We start from the raw sequence: 13,612 nt of genomic DNA, 5'->3' as shown, positions 1-13,612 counted from the left end.
GTACATAGTAAATAGTACAACAGTACAAGAGTACTCACTCATACAGCATGGGGGAAATTATTATTTATTATTATTAAAATATGCATATGTTTAAATATATACATAATATTAGGCTACGGTCAAAGCCATACATTAAAACTTCTACAGTGGAAGAGCTGACACCTTTAAGGAAAGATAGCTATTTTTGAGACTCTGTTCCACCTAATAAAGCAAATTTGTACTGCACTTCATTTTGGATGACGCAACGAAGTGCAGCATTTATTACCATTTAAACCATAAGCTGTACAGTTTTCCAAAAGCAGAATCATGCCTCCTATTTTTGGCCAAAAGGGAGTCTGTTTTGGGTATCATGTACCTTGGTAGCTGCAGACGGCTGACATTTTACTTCAAGCTACCTATGTAGCTCAACTGTGGTGCTAAATTTAGCCCCAGCCAGATAAACTGCCACGAGAACCTGCAGCTGTGTACTTGTGCTGGTTAACCCAAGCCAAAATCCTTATTGTTGAAACTACAATACTTGATGGAGAAGTTGATGTTTAATAATTAAACTGCCTTTACCACCAGGACACTGATGAGAAAAGTAGAGTATTACCATAGAAACTGAAGAGAAAAACAAGACTTGGTGAAATGATTGCAGGGAGTTTCCCAGTAGATTTTCCAGCATGTTGGATTAGCATCCCTCCCAAAGAAACCTATTATCTATTAATAGAGGAGCCTTAATGCTACTGCAATCTACAAACCAACCGGACAGGAAACCACCAGACAGGAAAAGTGAAGTGGAAAAATATTTTTTGAATGAATTTTAAAAAACCCTAAACACCAAAGAGAAAAGCAGTTATTAAATTATTAAGTTACTTATGATGACGAGGAGTATTCTGACAGAAAAGTTCACACAAGCTCTCATCAAAAGCAGATCAGGCAATTACTTCAAATAACCTGTTAAAACCACTTACTCTTTTTTGTAAGTCTTTTTCTTCCTGTGTTTCCTTGAAGCCCCAAGAATACTTCTGGAAGCACACATGTATTTGTACACATTCATAACACCTTCCTTCACACACCACTTCTTTTCCCATTCAGGTCTAAAGCCAAGGTAAATACTTTCACTTTTCTTGCAAGCAAAGAAAACTAAGATTAGCTTAAGCCTGTGGAATTGAAATTTACAAATATACTCCCAGCACTGTCTGAGTGATGTCTGTCTTGAAAGTAAAGCAGGCACAAGCACTCACATTCTATTTCCCAGTAGATTTTCCAGCATGTTGGATTAGCATCCCTCCCAAAGAAACCTATTATCTATTAATAGAGGAGCCTTAATGCTACTGCAATCTACAAACCAACCGGACAGGAAACCACCAGACAGGAAAAGTGAAGTGGAAAAATATTTTTTGAATGAATTTTAAAAAACCCTAAACACCAAAGAGAAAAGCAGTTATTAAATTATTAAGTTACTTATGATGACGAGGAGTATTCTGACAGAAAAGTTCACACAAGCTCTCATCAAAAGCAGATCAGGCAATTACTTCAAATAACCTGTTAAAACCACTTACTCTTTTTTGTAAGTCTTTTTCTTCCTGTGTTTCCTTGAAGCCCCAAGAATACTTCTGGAAGCACACATGTATTTGTACACATTCATAACACCTTCTTCCTTCACACACCACTTCTTTTCCCACTCAGGTCTAAAGCCAAGGTAAATACTTTCACTTTTCTTGTAAGCAAAGAAAACTAAGATTAGCTTAAGCCTGTGGAATTGAAATTTACAAATATACTCCCAGCACTGTCTGAGTGATGTCTGTCTTGAAAGCAAAGCAGGCACAAGCACTCACATTCTATGCAGCAATCTGACTTCCTACTTTTGTCTGGCTTCTCAACATCAGCTGTGACCTTCAAATAAACTCAGTCTTCAAATATGCTCAGTCTGAGCATATAGAAACAGGAATTCAGGAACTTAAAAGAAGTCTGAAAATATAAGAGGAACTTCCAATATGATAAATACCTGTTTATATCACCCATAAAAATGTCCCAGTCTTCAGGGTCCTAAATGTCTCATGAAAGTCTAACTATCAAGGGATTATTTGAATTCTTGATTTTGCTGTTTGGTTCTTCTGAAGGTTTCTTTTAAAAATATTAATGTAAGAATTAAGAAAACATCCTTTTTAAAGTTTGGGGGTTTTCCCTTTCTTTTGTTTTTCTATGCGTTGACCTTAAAAAACAAACAAAAAAGAAAATACATGAAAAGTGTTTCAAGTTTGCACTTCCAATAAAGGGTCAATGGCAAATTGTAATTAGGAACTAATATGAAAACATTATTTACATATCAAAATTCTAAACTTCTTAACAACAAAAGCATTGTCATGTTTGGAATCTTCTGACTGCATTTATCTGTACAAAAATGTGCAAAATCTCTCTCATCTCTTCCAACTTATTTTATATTTTGACAATATCAGAGTTTAGTCATAGAAGTTGTGAGGAGCCACATTTTGGAAAAAGTTACTTATTTTATAACAGCTCATTTGAGTTTAGGGTACATGGTTTTTTCCTCAGTCTATCATACCAGATTTCTTGGTCTAAATGTGTTTCAATCTATTCATTTTTAATACCACATACTTATTTTTAGGCATTTACTTTCAAGTACAGGAGCCCTCCTTTCTTCTATTTCTTCCAGAAATTTCTTCCAGGATTTAATAATGCATACTACTGAAAGGTTTTGCAGAATTTTTGATTTTCAATTTTATCAATATTCCAGAATTAAATCATAAATGATACTATTTGCTATTAAAACATACTTTTTCTCTTTTCCCATCATTTAAAAGGAAGCATTGTCACATTTTTCTATGAATTCCTTCATCTTTTTCTTGAACCTAGATTTTGAATAGATTGTGGTAGACAGGAAGTCAATCTGTCTTTACGTACGTATCCTACACTGCGAAAAAATCCTGAAGTGCCAGATTGGCTGTCTCATTCATTGGTAAAATAAATCCTATGGACTTCTGCTTCTTTCTGAGGTATAGTGTAGGTCATAAACTTATTTCAACTGGTTTTGCTTTTGGAATTTTTCTTTTTTTTCCAGCTATCTCCTCAAATCCTTTAGGACAACCAAAAGGAGGTCTACTAAAGCTGCACACGTAGGCCCCTGTCTCAACATTACCGAGTTTCTGTCAATATTGCTTTTGCCTTTCCTGCTCTTCTTTCTTTGCATTTTCTCTTATCAGAAATCTTGGTCTCACTTATTCTCAGGATTTCCTCTGTTGTTTATTACTTTTCCTTACTAATCTTGTCTATGTACAACTTTCAAACTAAAAACTTGCATTAGCACATCATAAAAAGATTACTCAATTTGAACACAGCCTGTACCTAGGTCAGAAATTTCTGCATCAAAGCTTATTAGAGAAATAGATTTTACCAGAATCAATTTTAAGTATTCACTTAAAAAATCAAAATTCTTTATTCTTATTGGCTTTGTCCTGCTAAATGATAACATGAAAATATTATAAAGAGTTTAGCTTGTACTGTAAAAAACAACCAAATTTATTATCTAAATTAAGGTCAGAAGCAAGATAGCAACTGTAAAAACATCGTCCCAGAACCACTCCAGCATTTCCCCCACACACCTTGTCCATGGTAGTTATGACATATAGTGGCAGGGTCAGCAACAAATATTACACACACAGTTCAATATTACAGACTATTCTCAACCAAGAATCAAATCTCCTTGGGGTACACATCATCTTTCCATGACCCTCTGCATTATCCGCCAAGCGCACCCAGGTCCTTGAGCAAAAAACATCCCATGGATAGAAGGCAGAACTAATCAAAACTGTTCTCCCTAACACATTTTTATATGCACCATGGGGACTTTATACTTCCTACAGTATGTGGAGGTTTTGATTGGGCAAGGGCAGCTCAATTGATAAAGTCTTGGATATTAACAATCAGATTACATTTGCTAAATGTAAGTCCAACCACCCACTGTCTTCAGTGTGGTATTTAACAGTCCATTGTACCATTCCATTTTCCCATAGGGTGCTGCATGGCAGGGAATATGATACGCACTCTCTCTGGCAAAGGTGACTCTGTGAAACATCTTTAAAATTAGTTTCATTGTCCAACTGAGTTCTTTCTGGGGTGCCATGTCACCACAGGACTTGGTCTTCAAACCCCAAGCTGGTGTTCCAGGCAGCGGTGTAAGGCACAGGGTACATCTCCAGCCATTCAGTGGTTCTTTACACCACTGTAAGCATGTAACAATTGCCTTGGCAGGTTTGTATGGTGTATGATGTAATTAATCTGCCAAACCTCCTCATTTTATGTTTCAACCATCATCCCCCAATACCACAGCGAGTTTACCTGCTTGGCCTGCTTGACTGCAGTGAATGTTTAACAGTTGTGAATAACCTGGAACATCCTGTCCACCCCGTGATCACAAGCCTATCTCTATTTTGCCGCTCTTCCCTGATAAACTGAGGTCCATCATGCAAGAAATAATTCACTCTTATGCTGCCAGCACAGGTCCACCTGAGATACTATAATCTTGGCAGCACAATCCACCTGTTCATTGCTGTGATACTCTTCAGTAGCCTGACTTGTGGTTATGTGGGTATGTGTGCATCTACTCAATATACTTTCACAGCCAAATCCTCTACCTGGCAAATGATGGCTCAACACAATTCTTCAGCCCAGATGAGTTTACCTCTGTCCTGCCAGTTGGTCTTTTTCCATTGGTCCAGCCACCCCTGCAGTGCATTTACTGTCATCCAGAGTCAGTGCAGAGGTGCAGCACTGGCCATTTTCTCTCATTCAGAATTATCTAAAGCCAGCTGGATGGCTTTCAGCTCTACAACCTGACATGATGCACCTTGTCCCGCCATAGATACTGTGACTTGCTGTGTAGGACTCCATAACATAGATTTCTATTTTCAATATACTCCTATAACAGAGCAGGAACCATCACAAAATTGAATATATATTATTTTCATTTTCTGGTTGTTGATTATATGGTGGGCCATCCTCAGCACAGGTCACCTCTTCCTTCCCCTCTCCTGATAATAATCAAAAATTTTCACCTTTGGGCCAGTTCACGATAATTTCCAAGATCCCTGAGCTGCTTCCTGTTCAAGCTTACTGGGTGGTCAGAGCAATACACTTACTCCATGTAGCATCAGTGGCATGGGAATTCCCCTTTGCACATCCAGCCCAGCACTGGCAGTCAGAGTGCCAGGAGGAGCTGTGCTTTGGTGCCAAACACTTCTGAAACTGCTCAAACCCCTTCAATAAACTATAAGGATGTCATTTTTAGTTAGGGTCAGCAGGCCGAATCCTTTGTATCTCTGACTCCAGAAACTTGAGTCTCTGTGGGTAACTTTTTCCAGAGGTCCAGGAAGGACCACTCTCCCTGGCTGCACTGTAGAGTACGTTTTTACATCTTGCTCTATCCTAATTGGCCCCTGGGCTACAGCATTATCCTCTCCTGTTCCACCCCCCAAACTGGATACAATTATTAATGAATCCCAGAGGTACCACCCCAGGGCCAGGCAGAAGAGCAGCACTGAATACACATCCCAAATGACCCTCATTGCCCTTGATGTTATAATGTCATACAGTATATCGCACAGTACGGCAACAAAGCCATTCTGATCCCTTTCCCCATTCTGGAAAAGAGCACGAGGAACACATGCAGGAATGATATGAGTTGGGCACCACACCCATATGTACAGACCAAGGAATATTGTAACCAGGGGGCTCTGTAGCTAACAGAAAAAATGCTTAGATCAGAATTGTTTCCAACTGGCTCTGAACAGATAGATCTGTTGTTATCTCAGATAGATCTGTTGTTAAACCCTTCGTTTAAACATTAGTTTAAACCGAGCTGGAAATTATGCAGACAGTAAGAGAGGGACAAAAGGCAGAAGTAGGTTGAGATAACCATTTACTGGCCAACAGCAATATGATAAGAAAATAAACATTAACAGCAACAATACTAATAACACCACTATATGGAGAGGGTGATTTATATGCAAAATGCTCACTGAGTTCAACCCCATGTGACTGCACCACAGTTAGAGCTGGAGCTGCTCCACCACCACATTCAATATTTGCTCCTAGGGGAAAAAGGGAACAAAATGGTGGCAACCCTCCATATGGTGACTTATTCTTCGACCCAAAGCCACATTCCCCTCCTTGGCAGAAATGTAAATCTCTTACTCCTGCCCCTTACAATGATACGAATGGTGTAGCACAACAACCCCGGGGTGCCTGCAAGGCTCCAAGCTGCAACCCGCTCATGGGAACTGTCAGAAGATTAACTCTGTCTTTGGCCAAAATTAGGACAACATTCTAATCCTGCTAATTCAATAAATTACAAGATGTATTATAGTAATTATAAAAAAAATCCCTTTGTGTCAAATTATCCATGTAACTGAACTTGTACCCATCAGTTTATACGGCACTATGAAATGATCCTTCAGGTCCTTCCAACACAATCCACTCTGTGATTGTACGATTTTATTGGCTCAAATGACTATAGACAAAAGTAAATCAGTAACATCCAAGTAGAGCACAAAGGAACAAGACTGTTCACCATCCTTATTAATTACCTGACTTGATAAGACATAGTCTTTCTCCTCACCAAAAGAGTCACTCACATGAAACAGAAGTTGCCTTTACTGACAAGTACTGACAATAAGTATTGCCAGTGCTGCAATATTTTTACCCCCAGATCTCACATCTCACACTGAGTCTGAACCTTTCAAAACTAGATGTTTTGACAGTGATGGTATATCGCTATTCCTAAGCCTTTGAAATATGAAACCTCTGGCTTGCTGCCAAGGTATGAATCACTGTGGTGACTACAGGATAAAGAGTGCCCCTATGGGCGTAGCCAAACCATGTATTCCACACCCACCTACATTATTCTTGATGAATTGTTAATGGTGGATCATTTGCAACAGCTGCTCAATGCACACCCAATGCCAGGCTGCAAACTGGATGTTAAACCAGTGGCAGGACGGCATTTACAACAAGACGCAGCCCAAGGGGGCCATCTCTGCCAGTGGGCCATAATGGCTCAACAGCCCTAATGTGGAGCTCTATCAACCTAAGTCACCAAGGACTCCAAAAGATATCAGGACTCATGAGATTATACCAATCCATTGCAGATTTTCCTTCCCTGGGGAAAGTCCTGAACATTCCTGCCTGAATCTGACCATATATAACCTGGGGCTTTGGGACTGGGAGAAGAACAACAACCACCAATGGGCATCCAGAGGGGGAACCCAAATCTCCACAGGACAACTGCTTTGCACAAGACCACAACCATCATTTCAGCAGCCTTGCAGCTACTGCTTAAATGGACTACAACTACCACCCGACCAACAGGGGTCAGGTTGTACTCTGTCAGTTTAAGCCAGTGTTTCTGTACTTTCTGCCTTTATTTTAATTTTCCTATTAAATTGTAACTCCAAATTGAAATCTCTCACAAGGTATTTGTGTGGAGTTAATTTCTGCTGCTAGTTTACCTTCAAACCAGCACAGCCATTTACCCCATAAGATTCAATATATATAAATACATTCTGGTATTTGTATATTCTACATATATAAGATAATTCTGGTGCACTTGCTGTGGTTTGTCATCAGTTCACACTTACAGAAATACACTGAAAGGAATGAACACTGAGCAGAACACAAACTTCACATAAAAAACCTCCATACTGGACTAAAAAAGATCTAATTTGTCATTTCCGTAAATTAAGTCTACCATAGATAAAAATTAGAGAAATTCTGCCTTCTCTTACAAGGAAGAGAAGATATTTCTCTTTTAAACTTAAAAGCTTCAGAGATTACATTATAGCTACCCTCTTAAAATTATCTAGAAGATAACACTTGTAATATCCAAGATCTAGGATAGATAGTAAGATTAGTGAGGAAAAGGCAAATATAATCTTCAGATCAATTCTCAGTCATCTTGCCAAATACCAGAAATTTATCCAAGAATTAAAAAAAAAAAAAAAAAAAGACACGTGTCTATTAATTTGTTAGCACATAACACAAGACAAGCCAGTTAAGCTAGAACTTCCTACAAAACTGGGTGCTAAATGACATAGTGGCAGTTTTAAAACTGTTTTAGTAATATTTTTTTAAAACACTATAATTTTCCCTGTAACAATATAGTAACTGATGATAAGTCTTGCTGGACTGACTGATTTTCTGCATTCAACATTTCAAAAAGAGGGAAGGAACATTTTTCCGTATTTATTGGGAAAAAAAAAAGAGAGAGTCTAGTACTATAACCAAGTTTCTCTATCTGTATTTTTTAATTTTTTAAGTTCAGCACAGATCAGTAGGTTATGAAACACAAATATGAAGTACTCTGAAGTAAGAGTTTTGAGACAGTCACTTGAAATCCAGATAAAACCCCTGAAACTTCAGCACTTCATAGCAGAGTCGCTTGTTAAAAATAAGCATTTATTTGATCTTTCAGTGCAAGGACTGTGGCAATTCCTGTCTCCAAACATCTATTATTCTCAATATAATTATTTTAAAATAAGTACCTTTATATATGAACAGTAAATGCAAAGGGTGAGGAAAAGAGGAAATAAAGTTTAAATGATGTCATGGGTAAACAGCCACTATTAGTACACTTTAACATAGCTAAATATTATACATGAAGATAAATACAAACTGGCCAATACTGAAAAATCATGTAGGTCCCTTTGAAAACTCTGCAGATCTTTAGTTAATTAATCAGATGTCATTCAAGATATAATTAAATACAACTCTATTGTGCCATATCTTGATTTCTCTTCCAGTAATATATACACACCATATTAAAATACCGTAAACTGACAGTCTGGTCAGATGCTGACAGAGTACAGAAAACAGATTAGTACATCTCAAACTGCTGAAAGATTAACCTTTTATTAGAGATTAATATAATGAAAAATTGGGCAATGCAGAACATCCCTTAACAAAATCAGATGTCTAATTAAACTCTTGGAGAAACAAAGAGCTTTGATCAGTTGCAACAGCTGTCCTACAAGAAACAAACTTCAGCAACAGCTTTTTACTCTTTGTTGCTATTTCTGTGTAATTTAACCAGCTCCATGGTCTTCTCACCCAGCCTAAACATTTTTTCATCTACTCATTCCCTGCGTGTCAGCGGCCACATCCCTAAAAGCAAATGTTCTCCTGCTTTCTCAAATATTGCCCTCTCAATTTTCAGAATTATGCTGCTCTCAAATCATGTTCCAAATACCTGTACAAAACAGCTCTCTCCAACTCTTTCTGTTTTGTACCAGCATTGTGTTAGGAAAAGGTAAGTAATCCTTGACAGTCAGCAGTTTTCAAATTTTCTCACCACCTTCATCTTTCTCAGTGAAATTAAAGTAGCAATTAAGATCCTCTTGGGTGATATTATGTGTGCAGCTTTTCATTGACATTTCAGGCTTTTGTCTTTTCTTGTTCTTTTTCCTTCTTTGGCTGGATCAATTACGCCAATTATAACAAACAAAATTTTTCCCTTGTGTAACTTCACTGACTCACATGACTCTAAACAAATTATAGATTCATTCTGGTATAGGCAGAGAAACATGCACAGTATGCCAGTCTGGTCTTCACTGGCTCTGCATCCCACTCCACACTAAATTCAAATTCCCCTCTCTTCTCTTCAGGCTTTTTCCCAGCTCAATCTGTACTCCTTTCTACTAAGATTTCCTTTCTCTTTCCCGGCATCCCAGTACAAGCCAATGCTCTTTGCCCTGAGAAAGCAACATCTCCTCCTACAACCCAGCTCACTAAACTCCTCTTCCTTCTGCAGGTTCTCCTCCTGTGCCGCACAGCTCACCCTCTTACATCAACTTTATTGACTAATAGTTATCTTTATTTGTAAGAATGGGAAAGAGCCCATTCAGAGTATCTGGATGCATCTCCAGGTTTTCACTTCATCTCATCTCATCTCATCTCATCTCATCTCATCTCATCTCATCTCATCTCTCATCAGTCTGTATATATATTCTAGGCCACTGTTTCCCAATCCCTGCTTATTAATGAAACAAATAGCTCCATGTGTCACAAAATAAATGACTTCCTTTCCTATGGCTAAGAAATTAGAGGTTGAGCAGCAGCCCTAGCCAGCCCCATCTTCCCTCTGCAATAACCCCAGTGCTCTTCCACACCTCCAAGTTATTCACATAGCCACTCACAGAACTGGAAACATTGATGGAAGGGGTTAAGAACCTGTCCACTCTTTTGGTGTAATGGATCAACCTGGACACATTTTAAGAAGTCACGAAATTACAAAATTTGTTGTTATCAGATTTGTTGTTATCTTTGAAGAAAACACACTGGAGAGAAGTGCCCACAAGAGCTCTCACTGCAACAGTCAGACTGCAGCCTGGACATCCCTTCAACCAAGAACCCTCTCCCTAAACCTTCTTCATGTCCACTTCTGATTCAATATGACATGTGACCAGATCCATGTTCTTTGATTAAGACAGTGAAACACTTGTAGGGTCTCTATTACTGCAAATCTTAAGAAACGGGGATATTTTCACCCTCCCGGTTTTTACTAAATTACAAAGTGACAAAATACAAGTGACATAAAACTTTTCATGCAAAGCTGTGTCTCATATTAAAGAAAAAGGCCATGCTGGCACAGGCACTGTCAGATAAATTTATGCTCCAACTGGCACAGAAAGGGAAATTAAAGGGGACAAGTAGAAAAACCCTTGCCTCACTGCCTTGGGCCATGGCAGCACACTCAGACACTGGAAGCATTGTGAGGCTCCTGGAGTGTTGTTATCATCTCCTATCCAGGAGACACCCCAGGAGTCTTCCATCACCATCATCTAAGTCCTTCAAGGATGCAGCACGCACACGGCTCTCAGCTACAAGTCAGTGACTGGCCATGTGGCAAGTTATGAATTGGCCAAGGAAACCTGTCTCATAGTCTTTGGAAACTGGAAGAAGGATTGTGTACAATTGCACGTGTTCATTTCTTTGTCCTGAAAACTCACATTTACATTTCAGTTCATGTGTAAAAGAAACCTAAGTTTCCTGCCAATAAATACTTGAAATGCCCTTTCCAAAAATATTCATAGACAGCTGCAAGAAGTATTCAGTTATCAGAAAAAACTAGGTTAGTATTTAGCACTCAAATATAATAGGTATTGTTTGCATAAGACTACACTTCTGTTTGTGCCATTCTGCTCAAACCAAGATACTAATCCTATTCAATGCAACAGAAACTTTATTCAATACGGAAAAACTAGGTCTCTGCTAGACTGCCCCTGCCCAATGCAATAGTGTAAGTTAAAATTAAATTTAAATTGCTTGATTATGCTAAATATATGTACATTTCATGATAACATTTTAGATTGTAAGTCTTCCCACCCACTAACTCATGTTCCCTCTCACTGATGACAACTGCATTATTTCAGCTTAAAAGCACAAAAAAATTTGACTCATTGTGGGATTTTATTTCCCTCCACCATCTCCCTTATGCAGTAGATCCTTTTGTGTGCAGATTTGCTAAAAAATTCAACAGTCTTCACCAAATGAGGCAGTAGCTTGCTCTCTATTTCAATAAAATTTTACAGATGTTTTAAAAGAAGTTGCAATTTTATGTTGATTTACTTTTAGGTAATTTAATCTAATTTTAATGATTCTGATATACTTTTTTTTAATCTTTGGGCATGTAAGGCCACAATGAAAGACAATGAAAATCCAGACACTGCTGTATGTCTGCGCTGCTGTGTCCTGGCTACATAAAAAATGGAATGGAGCTTTTAATGCTGTTTATTCTTTACCACACACATCATCAGTGTGGTCCCAGCAGGAAAAGCCAAGGAGCAGGAAGGGAACTGCACCATCTTGTCTGGCTCTCTCCAGGGAGAAGGTATTGGGATAAGCCAAGTGGATTCAGCCCCTCTTCACCATCATCGGTCCCTTTTCCCTTCCTCTGAGCTTTGGCTTTAGGATGTGGTGCTGAAGGACAGCAATGCGAGTCCAAGACAACAGCTCCAGGAAATATTAGAAAAGAGAGAGAGAAGGGGCACAAGCTCAGCTGAGCCATTCAGAGCCCAAGCCCCAGCAGAGCGGAGTGAGTGGTGACAGGGCCAGAGAAGGCTGTGCAGGACATATTGGAGCGGTCTGAGGTGGCAGCATGGTGCAAGATTCAGAGGAGTTTAGACTGGGCTGGAGGGATGAGAACATTAAGTCACCAGAGCTCTCATGGCCATATTGCCTTTATCTGAGTACATACCAGGCACTGTCTGGGAAGCACTTTTTCTTTTGTTCCCAGTGATAAATGTCCTTTCGTGGTGGGACACCCTCTTTTTATATACTTTCTCACTACTGATATTGCTGTGGTTATTGTGATTTTAGTAAATTGTTATTTTAACTCATGATCTCTTACTGTCAGAAGGCACAGGTGGAAAGGGAACAAACAGCTTGCTTGGAGGTTGGTTCCCTGCAGTTGTTAAAAGCAGCACGTGCTGTAAGTAAAACATGGATTTGAAAAATGCAAATTATTCCAAACTCATGCTACCAGATGTGTAATCCCAAATCCTCAGAAGGGTGTAAAGGCCGTGACTGAGGTTAGGCCCTGGGGTGCAGCCTGTAAGTATGCAAAACTTGACTCCTGAGGTACACTGAAATGGAAACTCCAGCTGCTCACAGTGGAAGGTCCTTGCTCTGTTAACACATCACTGAAGCGTACCAGGCATACTTGAAGATAATCAAAAATGCTTTATAGTTGGAGTCTTACTTCCCCAAATATCCTATAACTTAATGAAAGTGGTGAATTAAACTCGATTTAATAACCCAACTAAGATTATACTTTAGAGTTGAGAAAAGCAGTGAATGTGCTTATTATAAAATAGCAGAAAAGCTATTCTGTTTCAGATCATCCCTCTGAAATAAGCACAATCAGCAGCTCTGCAAACTTCATCAACACACAAGCAAACTCTTTTATTATCAAAACCACCAAGTCTGGTGTCCAGGCACAGCCCAAATTAATACTAGAAAACACTTGGAGGAATTGGTCATAATCCTGCTAATTTAAAATAAGTGTTAGAAAGCCTAAAGTGATTTGATTTAGCAGTATTCTTTCCAAATGATATGACTGTACCTTGTTCTAAACAAGAGTAATGCCCTCACAACTAAAAAGCATTTGACATGTTTTGTAAACAAACATTTACAATTCTTTACTAAACATAACAGCAGAACAACACTGAAGAAAGTCACACATGTTCATATTGCTAGATGCAGCAGTCTTTAAAGCAGAATAATGTCCTGTTGTCTTAAACAATAGCACTTAAATATTCAAAATATACAATATATTCTTGTGAGCCAGCGGTTTGGGAAAGAAGGGATTCACTACTGCAGGGAAATGCTCACTTTATAGACACCTGTCACAATAATCCCACCTCAATAAGCAATGATCTAAACCATTTACAAGTATTATACAAAAGATAACCACAGTAGTTTCCAGTCAGGCCAGTGATTACAAGCAAAGCAACCCCATGACATAAAGTTAAGTCTAGGTCCCATATTTGTGAAGATGAACCGCTTTGAATTCTGCAGAGGGACATTAAAGTACCACTGACCTCAAGGTACACTTGCA

The 13,612-nt window shown here is 38.7% G+C and overlaps 1 protein-coding gene across 7 annotated transcripts in view; it reads right to left on the bottom strand.

Annotated features, from left to right (window-relative positions):
* MCTP1 (multiple C2 and transmembrane domain containing 1) overlaps nucleotides 1-13,612 on the bottom strand; it is a 215,445-nt gene that overhangs the window by 200,185 nt on the left and 1,648 nt on the right. Inside the window, exon 1 of one of the 7 annotated variants that reach the window (XM_039695685.1) lies at nucleotides 12,404-12,425. The exons of the other annotated variants lie outside the window; for them this stretch is intronic. The gene's annotated coding sequence lies outside the window, so the exon portion shown is untranslated. Of the gene's footprint in view, nucleotides 1-12,403; nucleotides 12,426-13,612 lie in introns of those variants that run through there. 7 annotated transcript variants of the gene reach the window in all.

Source organism: Passer montanus, unplaced genomic scaffold (genome assembly GCF_014805655.1).
Source record: "Passer montanus isolate IOZ18808 unplaced genomic scaffold, ASM1480565v1 scaffold91, whole genome shotgun sequence".
NCBI classification, from domain to species: domain Eukaryota; kingdom Metazoa; phylum Chordata; class Aves; order Passeriformes; family Passeridae; genus Passer; species Passer montanus.
Note: the sequence above shows the minus strand (reverse complement) of the source record. Positions and strands in the feature narration are given on the sequence as shown.